The sequence below is a fragment of the Phalacrocorax aristotelis genome, chromosome 22 (assembly GCF_949628215.1).
Source record: "Phalacrocorax aristotelis chromosome 22, bGulAri2.1, whole genome shotgun sequence".
NCBI lineage: Eukaryota > Metazoa > Chordata > Aves > Suliformes > Phalacrocoracidae > Phalacrocorax > Phalacrocorax aristotelis.
In genome coordinates this window covers 2415955-2430299 of record NC_134297.1, presented here as the reverse complement: position 1 = coordinate 2430299, position 14345 = coordinate 2415955, and the positions used below count along the sequence as shown (strand labels likewise).

At 46.0% G+C, this 14345-nt stretch overlaps 1 long non-coding RNA gene across 4 annotated transcripts in view; it reads right to left on the bottom strand.

Annotated features, from left to right (window-relative positions):
- LOC142067631 (uncharacterized) overlaps positions 1 to 13226 on the bottom strand; it is a 52310-nt gene extending 39084 nt beyond the window's left edge. For 3 of the 4 annotated variants that reach the window (XR_012664110.1, XR_012664112.1, XR_012664113.1), the window contains exon 1: positions 11596 to 12885. This is a non-coding gene — a long non-coding RNA (uncharacterized LOC142067631). Of the gene's footprint in view, positions 1 to 11595; positions 12886 to 13115 lie in introns of those variants that run through there. The other variant, XR_012664111.1, reaches the window with a different exon arrangement.
- Between the last annotated feature and the right edge of the window lie 1119 nt (positions 13227 to 14345).

The window sequence follows — 14345 nt, the reverse complement described above, 5'->3', positions numbered from 1 at the left end:
CGGCACTGAAGCTCCTACCAAGCTGAGCAGTAAGTTAACCCTGTATGTTTACGGCATTGTCTGTGGAAAGTCAAAACACATTTTGTTTCCCCAGAAAGCCTCTAACAAGAGGGAGGGCAAGCAAAACCCAACCGAAACACCATGAAGCCAGAAGGTTATTTTTCCCCTTATTAATAGGTTGCCACATACCCACTCTGATACCAAGCTCCAGTTAAATAAGCAGACCCTCACCTTCTCCTAGAACCACATGGCCTTAACCTTTTTGCCGTTCCAGTTTAACCCAAGCCTTTAATCTCTAGCTCCAAAGACACTCTTGCGGCCCCAAGCACTTCACTTTGTTTTATTAATGTTTATTTAAAGTAATCACATATTTGAAGAGAAGCCAGCGCTCTGACTCAGTACTGCCAGTCTAAAAAGAGAAGATGCTTCTCAGTTCCCCAGAACTATTTAGCCTAAATATTGATGAATGACAATTAACTGGTGTATTTTATACTCCATAGAGGAAGAGAGTCTTGGAAAGCAAACGCTCTGAGTGCCATTCACTTGGTTTCAGCAGAAGCAGTTAAAATGACAAGACAAATGAAATACTTCAAAGAGCCTACAGAGACAGTTTACTCCCTGGGCAAGCACTTCTTGAGCTCCAAGAAGCCCTGACAACTCTCTTCTGACCTGCTCAGATGACATGATTTCATTAAGATAAAAACACACACAAAAACAACAACAAAACAAGGGTTCATAAGCAGCTTGCACATGTATTATCCTTGGCTCAGAACTGGAGGCTGAGTAAAAAGTACAAAGTGCAAGAAATACCCATGCATTTTTGCTTTATTTTGAACATGTTGCCTAGAGCCCTGGCATGACATACCCAAATTTTTGTCTTTCTCTGGGGTATTTGTCCCAGAATACCAGTCTTTAAAAGGGCTGATTTTTTTTATATCAACAGTTATTCGAAGCCACAATGGCATTTCCCCACCCCCAGAAAAAAAAAAGAATTAATTGTAAACTGCCTAAAAATAAGCCTGGAAAAACTCGGAGGGAAAAGCAGCATCAGCTTCTGGCAGCTTTCTTACAGCACTCTTTGTGCTGTGTGGCCTCCATTGTTCCAAGCTGGGTCACTGGGGGATGGGGGAAACCTACTTTACAGGCCAAGAGACCTCCTGTAGTCACTGAGCAGCTCAGAGACAGTCAGTTATAAAGCAGTAAAGGGAAACAACTACACATTTCACTTCGTAACCAAGACCTACACTTAGTGGCCACTTTTCCACAGCAAGCCTCACCTTTGAAATCAAATCATCTACATACACAAGGGCATCCTACTTTCCCTGAACAGACAGCAGTACCTATTGGTATCTTACTACAGGTTTCCAGGAACCAGCTCCTGGGAAAGACTAAAACCCACTCAGGACAGGGACTCTGCAGTCTATACAGTGCCCAACAAAGACATGTTACAAACAGGATACAGAAACACAGCACCAGCATCACAGGTTGCAGTTACAGGGAATCAGTGGTACTGTGCAGCCACTCTCTTTTTTGCCAAGCACAGCCACATCTCACACAGCACACACTCTACACAGACTCAGAATAACCAAGGCTCCCTGCAGCCTAAGATACAGGTCTCACTGTCCCACCAACAGATCAGCCCTCGATCCTGTCAGGCAGCAACCTGCTTCAATCAGCAGAGCACCTTCCTGTGCCCTTGGAGCCTTCAGCCACACTTCAGCTGCCCTCCCCACACCACCTCCAACCAGAAAGCTTCCCCCTCCCAATGCACCTCCATCCCTCAGTCAACCGTGCCCCCCCCAACACACCTCCATCCCTCAATCAGCCCTCCCCCCCCGCCCCCCTGTCTTACTTCCATGCCTCCAGCTATCAGCAAACCCATAGAACACACAGTCACCACATAGTCTGCTTACATCCAACTCAGCTAAGAAGAAACTTCTTGAGTGCTTTCAGTGCCACCCAGGTGGTGGCCATCAGGGCTTGTTAGCAGCAGCCAGGCTGGCACAGGTGCTCCAGAAGCACAGAATGAAGGCTGAGGGCTGTGCTGCCTACCTGCCCAGACAGGCAGGGTATCATGCTTTGCAGGCTATACGTGGTCTGGCTGCCACATGCCTGCACCAATTGACATGTCCTAGTGGTGTTCTTCGTGCAAAAGTCACTGGGGTGAGGCTGACGTGATCCAAACATCAGTTTTAGCAAGCACAAAGGAAAGCTCCAGGAAGAGGCAACATAACACACCTAAAAAGCTCTTTCTTATTACCAAATGCCCTTGTCTGTGGAGAGCATCCTTCAGTGTGTGATGCCAGCATCTAGGGTTTGGTTCATAAAATAGAAAAAAGTCAGGATGTTGCCCTCACAGGCACTGTTCCTATGCAAAGGCCTTCCCATAACAAGCAAGGACCCCATTATCTGGGTTATGCTGGGTTTCACACAATAGTGCAGAACACACTCCTCTAGCTCTCTAGAAACAATAGTGCTTTTTCTGGAGTAACGACACCATGTGAGGGGTTAATGGGCTAGCAAGCCAATTCAGGCTGTACCTAAACAGAAAGAAAAATAGCCAAAATGTTTCTTAAGAGGAGAGGCAGCTGATGGCCAGTAGCACCTGATCTCCTGCTGCCAACAGGCAGTTCAAGCACCCAGGGTATTTGGAGCCAGGATCAGCTGCTGCATGTTGTTTTCAGTAGTGCCCTTCTGCCTGTTTTTGAAGTAGGTCTCAGTCACAAGGCAGGCAAGGCTACAAAGTTTGCTGGGAGGGATCTGTTCTGTCAGAGAGAATTTTGGAGGCCATACTACAAAGTTGGCAGTCTCAAAAGATAGAAATTCTCAGTAAAGTGTTTTTTTTTTAAAAAAAAAAAAAACAGAAAGTAACACTCCCTATTTTATAACAAAACAAAAATATCCAAAAATTCAACACCAGTCCTGAGTAGGTTTAAAAATATAAGTAGGAACAATCCAACTTTTCTAACCAGATTGTGAGGATTAGGCCCTAGTCACTACTGACAAGCTTAGCTCCAGGCACCAAGGGTATTTCCAAGGTTATTTCCAAGGTTGGGCAAAAATACCCAACAAGTGAGACAGTAAATTTGGCAGAGTCACATATTCACCACTGCTGCCTGGCACTTTAATCTGGCTTGGCTACATATTTCTGAGGGTCTCCCTGGAGAAGGTCCACCCATCCCCCCATTTATTCACAAAGTAAGGTCAATGTTAGGTAAAAGCAGGGAGAAACACATGCTTTGCCATACTGGCTCTGAAACAATGATACAGTTCTGTTGGCCTGTACCTGAGGACTTGAAGGATGAATTTGTCAGTTCCCAACAGAGAGAAACTGCTGCTAGCTGTAGGGCAAATCACTTTCTGGGGATTTCTGGAAAGCTGTGGTACCTAATGTTGAATGGCTCACTTGGGAATTATCCTGTAACTTCAACTTTTCATGGGTGTACAGACAACACCTTTAGCTTGGTGTACAACTGCTCCCTCTCTGCAGTGGTCTAAAAGCATTGACTTGCCTACAGGGGAGTTGCTGGAGTCAATATAGTCATGCCTGAAAGACTGAAGTGGGACGTTTCGAGTGCACTTGCAATTTTGTCCCTTTCCTGGAAAGGAAGGAGCATAAAAACATTTTGTCTTTACTGTTGCTCGATAAACCAAAGGGCAGAACAAGAGAGCTGAGGTAAAATGAGTACAGGGGTGTTCACAGTTTTCACTTAGTGGCTGTCTCAGAGACAGGTAAAGAGTCCTATAGCAGGGATTCAGGTAAACATTTCCCTTCTCACGCACAGTAGGTGGTGGGATGCGAGGGCAGTTTTCTGAGGCACCTCTCATACAAAACCAAAGAGCTTGCATAAAAAACCCTGATATTCCACCAAAATCAAAGCACTTGAACTGAGCGGACATCTGCGCTACCACAGCTGAGTTTCAGTGCTGCAATGGCCATGGTTATGAACAGAAGGCAGCTTTCCAAGCCCTGCCACCACTACTCCTTTGGCGGGACCTCAGACATGGTTCCTCCCTGCCCTCACAATTAGCCTCCTTCCTGCTCTTTTGCTGCCTTTTCTGTACTGCAATACTACCTGTATGGGGGGGCTGTCTTTCACTGACATTAATTTCTCATTCCAAGAAGTATCTTTCAAAGCAGGTAGAAAACCTAGTGGAGATAGAGCTGATGTCCCTTCTACATGTGCAAGCAGGTCAAAGGTGAGAGGTTTACATCAGCCTACTGTTGTGTGCAAAACCTGCAGAGACCTCTTCCAAGCTAGGACTTTCCCAAATAGTTTTCCCTGAGAGAATACAAGACTTGAGCATCCACCCAACAAGACTTCCTCATGTTTCCATAATAATAATAATAAAATTATCACCTTTTACATTTCTCTTACCAATAAGACTTTAAGCATCTCCTGGGACTCCCTTAGAGATACATCTAAGGGAGGTTGCACTGGAGCAATCAGAAAACCTTCAGTGAGCTCTGGGTCTGGCCCATTGTTAACAGGGCACCATGGAAATCACATTTTGGCTGGTTCGGTCTGGTCCTTCATGCCATTAGATTCCCAAGGAATGAGCTCATGGTTTCTTATAAATGCATGCATCAACATTTAAATCAAATTTTGGCAGCTGCTTTGCAAGGGAAGGGGGAAAACACACAAGTCATACACTCTCCCTTGCTTGCTTGCCTAACCATTCAGAATGTAATTTTTTTACTATAAAAAGCTGAACTTTTACAAGCCAGGAGAACATCTGATGGGGCCCAGCAACACATTTTCTGTGTTAACTTTGTGGACTGTGAGTACCGAATATATCAGCGTTTACTTCAAACAGGGAGTCTGTTTGCTCTACTTTCCTGACCAAAAAGGCTGCCATTTGATACTAGTTATTGCTCCAGTAAAACAACAACAAAACTCCAACAACAATAACACAACCATAATCTCTGCTGAATTCAGGAGCTGGTCCCAAGCCAGATGCATTATTACAAAGAGCTCTAAAGAAGCTTTTCGGGTGGTGTTTGGGAGCCTAGCTCCCTTGTAGGGAGAAGTTGATCTGTCCCTGGAGAGCCTGTGCTGAAACTTGAGGCTCAAAGACACAGGTTTAACTGCAAAACCCACCCTTCCCGTCATGTGAAATGAGCAATATAACAGGGTTAGAAAATCTGGAGCTCTTCCCTCCACCTAGAGGTAAGAGAACAAGCAACCTGAATTCACACAGCCTGAATAAAGCACCCGTCACATGAAAGATTTTCTGCATTGACTAACCAGATTCTTACTGATCGCCTCTACCCATCACTCCACCTTTACTGTCTTGTTGCACTTTTGAAGACACCATGTTTCATTTAGGACCAGGTCTGACATGTTACTCAGAGTGCATAGCACCTCCTTCCATGAGCATGGTAACTCAGCTCCAGCCGCTGAGACCAATGGTGATCTGGGCAGGGTTTTACTCCCTAAACACTGCTGTAATTAAACAGAGGAGCTGCTCCCTCCCCAGGAATATCAGTCAAGTGCTACAGAATTATATAGCAACCTCTGTCATCTATAATTAAATATTAATAAATATTATAACAGAGTTTTTAATTATAACTTCTATACATACTTAAATCCACTATTATTTATATCTACTCATAATTGCTCATTAATCACACACCAAGTCAACCTAGAATCACCTGAAAAATTCCACTCAAGCTTTTAAAATTATCATCGGTCAAAGGAATGTAACCATCAAAAAGTCTGCCTTCAAGAAAAACATGCCACAGCATTTCTTAACACTATACACCTGTAAGAGCCAGAGAATCCATTTCCCTCCAACCAAACTAATCTGCCCCATGTTGCTAGGGAAGCTGGAGGGAAGCAAGCATTAGAGGCTTATTTTCTAGGTTGTGAAATTGCTCCCAGTGCTGTAGTATATAAGCTCTCTGGAATAAAGCAGTCAAAGCAACAGAAGTTGTGCAAGAGCAGAACTATATAGTCCACAGCTGCACGAACAATGCCTGTTTCACTTTGCCCCACAACTGCTGCAGAGTGCCCTCATCGTGTTCTTCAAATTCAGTCTAACTGGGGCTTTAATACTCTGACAGGTTTACAGAAACATATTCCCAGTTGCATTACTGAAAGACAAAACCATGACAACCTGTCTTTGGGGCTGGATGGGTTTTAATCCCCTCCCTCCCCTGCAAGGGTATAAATAGTACCTGAAATGGTTCCATGATTTTCCACACAGTTTATAGGGCTCAGTTCAAGGCTTCCTAGGATTTATTCTCCCCACTCTTTTACCCTGTGTGGCTTGTACTTTTGAATCCATCAGTGAGGGGTACGAATTTATGAAACTGATTTTGAATAAACTTCTCAAAATAGTTAAAAGTGCAAAGAACAGAAAGTAACTAAAATTGGTATGAACTGAGCAAATAAGTTCCACCAGAAGAGATTAATCGAACTGATATCAAAAGGTACCAGCAAGTGAACACCTTTTTTTAATGGATGATTTCTACTTTCACAGTTCTGAGGCAGGGCCATCCCAGAACTGTTAGCCCAACAGAGACACAGAACTAAGGCACAGCTCTCTTGACCTCACTCTCTGATACCAGAGACTGCAGCTGGGGGGTGGAGTTTGGAGGACAGAATGGGAGGTGACTGATGCACTGCAGTGACTTTGTAGAGGACGTTCTGAGGAGTCCACTGGAGCTGCAATGATCAGGGAGGCAGAAACGTCTCAGATAAGGCTTTCATACTCAATCACAAGGAAGAATGCCATTGCTGCTGTACATTCAGACAGATGGGAGATGATGGTGTGGACATACACTTAAAACCAGTATCATAGGAGGAAAGTTGTATCTTAAACTCTAGACCTGAGTTTACTGCCTTTAATCACAAGCCAGGGGCTTGTACCTAGCCACCAACACAAACGTAAAGCACACCAATGAGATATAGTTTCAAGAATGTCTGGGGCAGGCTCTTCCTCTCTCACTAAAACTCTTTCCAGTCTTGTCTACCTGGACTTTTAAACAAAGATAAACTAGCGTAAATCACCCTTCAAACCAATGTGGAGCTCTCCTGCACACAGAGCTTTACACAGAATCACAGAATGGTAGGGGTTGGAAGGGATTATCTCATCCAACGCCCCCGCTTGAGCAGGCACATCTCAAGCAGGGGGCACACAGGACCATGTCCAGGCAGGTTTTGAGTATTTCCAGAGAAGGAGACTCCACAGCCTCTCTGCGCAGCCTGTGCCACTGCTCTGTCACCCTGAAAGTAAAGAAGTGTTTCCTCATACACAGCTAGAACTTCCTCTGTTCCAACTTGTGCCCATTGCCCCTTGGCCTGTCGTTGGGCACCACTGAAAAGAGTTGGCCCCATCCTCTTGACACCTGCCCTTTAGCTATTTATAAGCATTGGTAAGTTCCCCCCTCAGTCTTCTCTTCTCCAGGCTGAACAAACTTAGGTCTCTCAGCCTTTCCTCATAAGAAAGATGCTCCCATCTCCTGAGCATCTTTGTAGCTACTGCAATGCTAGCAGTGACTTGAGCTGATTTGTCCCCTTAGACTGCAGCAGTGCCAGGAGGAGATGCTCCAAGGGCATAAAGATAGATTTCACTTGGCTAAGTTGCAGAATGCAATCAAAGACCATGCTGCCTTCCCCTACTAGAGGAGGACAAAAGTTCCTTACTGGAACCAAAAAACTTCGACAAACCAAATAATTTGCATAGTGAAGATCTTCAAGCTTCTTGTTAGTGAACCAGAAAGGCAACAGCAAGCGCACTGAAAGGTGGGGCAGCAAATGTAATTCCTCTCCTAAAAAAATGATTGGGGATTATAGGAAATTGCAGTAATAAGGAAATTAAGTGTCACAATAATTGAAAATAAAGACAGGACTGCTAGACCAAGGACTTGCAGTGACAAAGCTCCAGCTAATGTTACACACGAGCTATACCCAAGTGGTGCACACATAAAAAAATCTATTAAGACAGGGCTTTGGCCAAGGTGGTCTATCAGGACTCCCAAGAAATCTATTGCTAGAGGGCATCCTTGTTACCTTTACCCTGCAAGTAAGTAATGCAAGTGTGGACTGTCACCACCAGAGGCCAGTACACATGCAAAGGACTTAATGGCATAGAAAAATGCAGCCAGAACCGAGCCCCCTGGTGCATGCTGTGAGCTGGCTATTCCAGAACTTTCATAACCACTCTGCCTCAGAAAACTACCAGTGCAACACTTCACTAACTTGATTTATGTTTTCCGTATGGGAGCTGACTTACATGCCAACTGCCTGAAAAATGGTATCAGAGTGGAAATCTGTCTGTACTGATCTGTTCAGATACCTTCAAAGGAGTTTTTCTTAATTTAGGGCATCTCTGTTCCCCTTCTATACCAGGACGGCTCATGGTTATCTGAAAGTCCGAAGACTCCTTCCCTTTCATTAGGAGAGTGTTAACACACAAACAGCTTTAATAAATGTAATTTTAAAACATGTGCACCCTGTGGTTTTGAAGATGAATGCCCCAGTATCCTGCCAAGAACAGGTCAGTGCAGAAGAATTATGGACCTGTTGTTCAGAGCTTTAGATTGAGACTTATCACCATATGCAAGCTGTACATCCTTTCAATGCCATGTATCCTTTCATCTAGCAATTACCAAATCATGCTAAGACTACAGATCAAAACCATGCTATAATTCTTAGGGTGAGGGGGAGATGGAAACGGAGTGCCAGCTTAATTTCTATCAGTCTAAGGTGGAACTATCTTCACAGCTCTTGCCTCGGCTGAACTGAACTCAGCAAAAGGCCACAGGGACAAGCCACCCACATTCCAGCATCACTATACTGGAGGACAGAGGAGACAGGACTTTCCTGATGCCCCTGACACAGGAGGATGACCCCTCATTCTCACCAGGGTGACAGTGTCTCACTTTTTATCATGTGTTCAGTCATCATTTTCAGGGTGGTGCCTTGGAGGTGCAGGGGAACACTAGGGCTGCAGCCCCAGGATGCAGTGATACAGAACAAAAGAGCAGACAAGAAACTGGGGAGGTGGGAATTGCCAAAACCAGATCTGGGATGCCTGTCCTGATAACAGAGGATGCAAATGAACTCCACTGAAGTCAACAGGAGTTTTCTCATGGATTTTAGTGGAAGCAAGATTTCACCTTGGATTGAATAAATGATCCTGTGGCTTTCTCTTCCCAAACTCTAGCCTTTCTTGAAGCAGATGGGCTGAAACACTCTCCGCACTCAGAAAATAAAATGAGAACATGACCTGGCAATCATCGGAAGGCTCTCACAACCTTGTCTTTTATGAACGCCCACATGTCATCGCTATACAAACAAGAGCTGCCAGTGTGGGAGACTTTGGGGCAATATTCCAGCAAGACAGGAGAAACAAATACCAAAATGAGAGAGCAACAGCATTTTAACATCTTGCCTGGAAGAGTAAATATTGACTGGTTAACTGCAAAAAGCCAGCTAATCCTCCTTTTTGGTGAGGGTAGTTCTAGCACAGAGGAGGAGCCCTCACAAGTTAGCAAGCACACTGGGCTTACAAAACACCGCAAGGAAGTTTCTTAGCAAGTATTTCTGGAACGTGGTACTGGATGGCTAATCTGCACAGTAGGTCTGTTTATGAACAAAGGAATCCCAGAGCCCGTCTGCAGCCTCTAGAAAGTAAGGTTAAAACATACAAGAAATTCACATGACTCTAAGGGTAAGCAGGATTGGGTTCTCTGCATACCTCCCTGTCCCAGCTGAGGAGGATGGCCACAGAGTTAGAACAGATTGCCAGAAACAGCACGTGCCCCAGCAGAGCAGGAAGATCCTCTTGGGGAGAAGCTAGACACTGGTCTGCCCTCTTTTGTAAAGGAGTCCTTTCAAGAGGTTGAATGACTCCCCTCTTGCCTGTACCACCTCTTCTTAGCAGTATTTGCTGTCCAAGCACCATCAGCATTTCAGTGAGCTGAAGGAGAACTGGCCAAAGCTATTTAGGGCATGAATATCAAGCACAAAAGCACATCAACAATTTCAATCACCCCACTGTTAGGTACACAGTCCACAGAAATGCATCTGTGAACTCACCAATAAAAAACTCTAAAATTCACAGTCCTTTACTAATGTAATTGGAGTGCCCTTCGTGGTGACTGCCAGACAGCTGAAGTAAAAAGAAGGTTTTTTGGGGTTGTAACACAGCTTTGGAATCATCTGACTCTCACAGACACCACAGCCACTCTCACAATGAAAGCTCAAACACACACGTGTGCTGCTATTCCTGTAAATCATTAATGCAGCAGGCACGTTAGACCGTAACTGACATTTAAGAGGCAGTCCCATTAACCCTGAGACTGTTTGGCAAGCACCCTATAATCTTTTCTTTCCATGCGTTTAGGAGAAATTACCTCCCTGTCCAAATACCATGGAATACATGTTGTGGCCAAAATTCCAGGGAGTTTTTATGATCTCAAAAAAAAAAAAAAAAAAAAGGAAAGGTCCTACAGTTAGCAGTTCTGCCTTGCTCTCCACATTGTCACAAAATGTAGAAATCAGACCACCCATTTCTTCCTTGCCTTAGTTACTACAATTCCCTCTCACCTGTCCGTGGCCAAAGAAGTGAATGACAATTTTATCTATTCCTTCACAATGACTCCCATCTCCAGGCCTCCTATCACTGGGAAAGATAAGTACAGCCTTGGATTCTGCACCAGCTCCCACATGAGGACAACCGTTTATTTTGGACTGCCAGAAAGATAATATATTTATTAGCAAACTCTGCAAGATAGAGGACAGGGGGCCTAATTGAAAGGAAACAATTAATCATTAATTTTCCTTGCTGACATGGATTATCTGTTAATAAGTGTCAACTCTCTAGAGAAAATGAGATCTAGAAATAATCCCAATTAGGAAGGAAGGTTTTCTGGGTTGCTTTAAGAATGGAAGAGGACTCACTTTGCCAGAAAGCCCTGGTTCAGTTTCTTATTTCTTGTGCACAGCAGCAAAGGGACCATCAGCAACCCCTGAGCAAGGGCAAAGGGAAACTCTCAGCATGGTGGGGTGGCATCAAGCTTCTCACTCCCTGCCTGTTCAGCATCTCGATCTCCCACCCTGCCCAGTTGTACTATCAATAGTGTGTCTGTAGAAATGTCTGTAGAAATCTGGAAAGCACACCACACACTCCACAGGCACTGCAGGTGGCTCTCCCCTAGCCTGGCAAGCAGTCCGATTTGCACAGGAATTCAACACTTGCACGCACATATGCTCAAAACTTTTCCACTGACTGCAGGATTTCAGGCAGGGCACTCTGCTCTCACTCAGTCCAGCACCCAGGATTTGAAGGTGAGAAGTCTGCAGCCCTCTAGCCTCATGCATGCCAGATGCAGGCCAGGTTCAGACCAACCCAGGACACAGGCAGCACAGTGCTTATTTACCTTGGCTGATTAAGATCAGAGATGCATTCCTGTGATGGACCAGGAGACCTGAGCGGCTGTTTGGTGGGATGCTCACACACACACAAGCTAGCTGTATTACAACCTGAGGGCCTCACAGGCGGACCATCACAAAGACAGGACTTTACAGAAGCTACTGAAACAACAAGGAGGAACAGCGTGTTCTGGAAAGCTGAAGCACTGACCTTAGTGCAGCAGACTACCCAAGGGATGTAAAAAGAGCGGTGTTTGCCTTCTCCAGCTGTGAGCACTTCTGCACCTTCTGTGGAAGGTCTGGTGTATCCTCTTCACTCAGGTCTGGCTGCCACAAAGCTACCTGAACCAACTAAACTAAAACTCCATTGTTATCATAGCAACACGTGACACGTGCAGAGAGGGAGAACAGTCAGCATCACCTCCTCCTTCACCTCCCCACTGAAGAACAGAGGAGGGTGGAATGGCCTGACTGCCCAGCATGCTGGGCACAGCCTGCTGCCCACCTGTGCAGGGAAAGCACTCCAGGCCCTGTCTCCACAGAGCACCAGGGCCCAGCTGCCAGCTGAGCCCCTCCAGGAGCATCTTGCACCCTCCCGTGATGTCTCCTGGGGCCAGAGCACAAAGGTGCTAATGGCTGGGAGCTGGCCATCAGAGCATGGGGCAGAGCACTCTATTATAATTTGCCGCTCTGGAGAGCAAAGACGAAGGTATTGGCCACTGACCTCCTCACCCGCTCCCAGTGGTATCCCAGCAAGGTCAGCCTCGCCACATAACTGCAAGGTTGCAGTCCAGAAACCCAAATTGTTGTTACCTGTAGCAAAAATGCCAATTCCCCACACCCCCCTCCAAGACTTTCAGCCCAGCAGGAAGCCCTGAAGACCCCCGTCTCTTCTCACATCTCATGGAGCACGATGCCCTCTCCTGGGAGCCTTAGGCAGCATCTGGAAAAGTGTTTCCCAGCCAGAGTGGGGTGAAACTCAGCAAGGTTCCCACCAGGGACCCACTGCCTTGGGGCTGGAAGGGAGGAAAGGGGGCTTAAAACAGATACCCAGCTGTTAGCTGTTATTCCCACCTCCTTATATGAGCATCTGTCAGCCACAGCCTCTAAAGGCAGGCCAGCTTAACAGAACTGAAGAATAAATTCCTCCATTTGCAAATTGCTGTCCCCATCTCCTAGAGCTGCCAGCACTGACCACCAGCCTGCAGAGGATGCTGTATGCAAAGCAAGAAAACTGAAGGATCACAAAAATGCTTGGAAACTGAGAAGAAATGAGAATGTTTTCTGTGGGGCAGGTCCTCCAAATCTTTCCCTCAGATGCCCCAGCCAACATAATTTCTTCACACAAGCATACCTCTGCTTCCACATGGTTCCACCTCCTGTCCTCTTATGTCTCCCCTACAGTCTCTATGCCTTACACCACCCTCACTGTATGTACCTGGCTGAAAAACTACGAATGCCTCTTCCTAATGCTAAATGCTACACACGTCTTCCCCTTGCTCTTTCAGCTCTGCCACCCCCTTTGCTCTGTCACTCCCTGGAATTCACCAGCAAGCCTGAGGCAGAGATTTGTAGCCCTGCATCATTCTCCTTCTTCATAGAAGCCATTTGTTTCTGCATTGTAGCTGGTATAACCGGCTTAGGCCACAGCACTGTACACGTTTCTCTCTAAATCTCCCTAGCGTCACTTGCTGAGTTGATCCAAGCATCCTATCTCCTTAAAGACACTACCTGTTTCCCTCTGCGTCCATCCCTGTGTCAGAGGAAAGAAGCCTGTGAGTTCTCCGAACACTTCCCTGATGAAGACACATCTGCAGGTAAAGAAGATCTGTGGAAAGGGGGCCCCAGCAAAAAGATGAACAGGCAGCCAATTGGAGACATGCAATATTGTCCCCTCCCTCTCACCTCCTCACTGCACTAGGGATGCAGCAGCAGGTACTGGCTCCACCTGTTTGCAAAGCAAGCCGTAGGGTGTGGGCAGCATGGCAACATGACAAGCACTGTGTTTGCACTGCGGAGTCTACTGCCTGACTTGGTAGACAGACCTCTTTTCCCAGGCATAGCTGGAAGAAACAGAGGTAATGCAGGGCTGTAAGGCAGTCACCTAGAGAAAGAATGACAAATGTTTTTGACATTTTAGCTCCCACACCAGCCCTCTGCACACCCTTAACAGCAACATCCACTGGAGTGGAGCTGGCCATTTCTTTAATCACTTTAAAAATACTTCCTTTACCCCTTCTTCAAGCCTACAGCATGTCCTGACTATTCTGTGCCTGCCCCAGTTTATACAGAGAATGACACAGGGTACAGCCTGAGCAGCTTTGGGGCTTTTATGTACAGCAGAGCATTACCTAACAAGTGTAGGTAGGAAGACAAGCCCTGGGTTCAGACTTCTGTCAGAACCCTGGAGCAACCACTGAGAGCGCAAAATACAAAATAAGCTTTGCAAGGGAAGATAAACCACCCTACAGCTAAAAGTAGTCATGCCAAACAACTGAAAGAGGCAGAGAGAGCAGCAGCACAGGCAGGCAGGAGGGTCGGGAGAATCTGCTGGGTAGATTTGGCATGGGGAGGAGACTGCCACTTCGTCTGGATGGGAAAGCTGACAGCCTTGAACGAGACAGCAGTCCTATTAGGCCATATGCATTCACGTGTTACAAGACAGCCTGTGCAGTCCAGAGGCCTGCTGCAAAGCTTGTTTAAGTTGGCATTTCCACTGACTTTTGGTGAGCCTTAGATCTGCCCCTCCTCAAACAAGGCAAAGAAAGGAAGTCTGTAATCCCTGTTTCATGAAGCATTGGGGGTTTCTCACAGTCATGCACAGTGGTGTTGAAGCTGAGTAGGGAACTAGACCCAGTACTTCTGCTTTAGCCACCAAGGCATCTGGTTTGCATACCTACACACTGCAGTGACCACAGCAAGTGCTCTGCCCAGTTGCTTATTACCTGTTTTTTCCTGTCC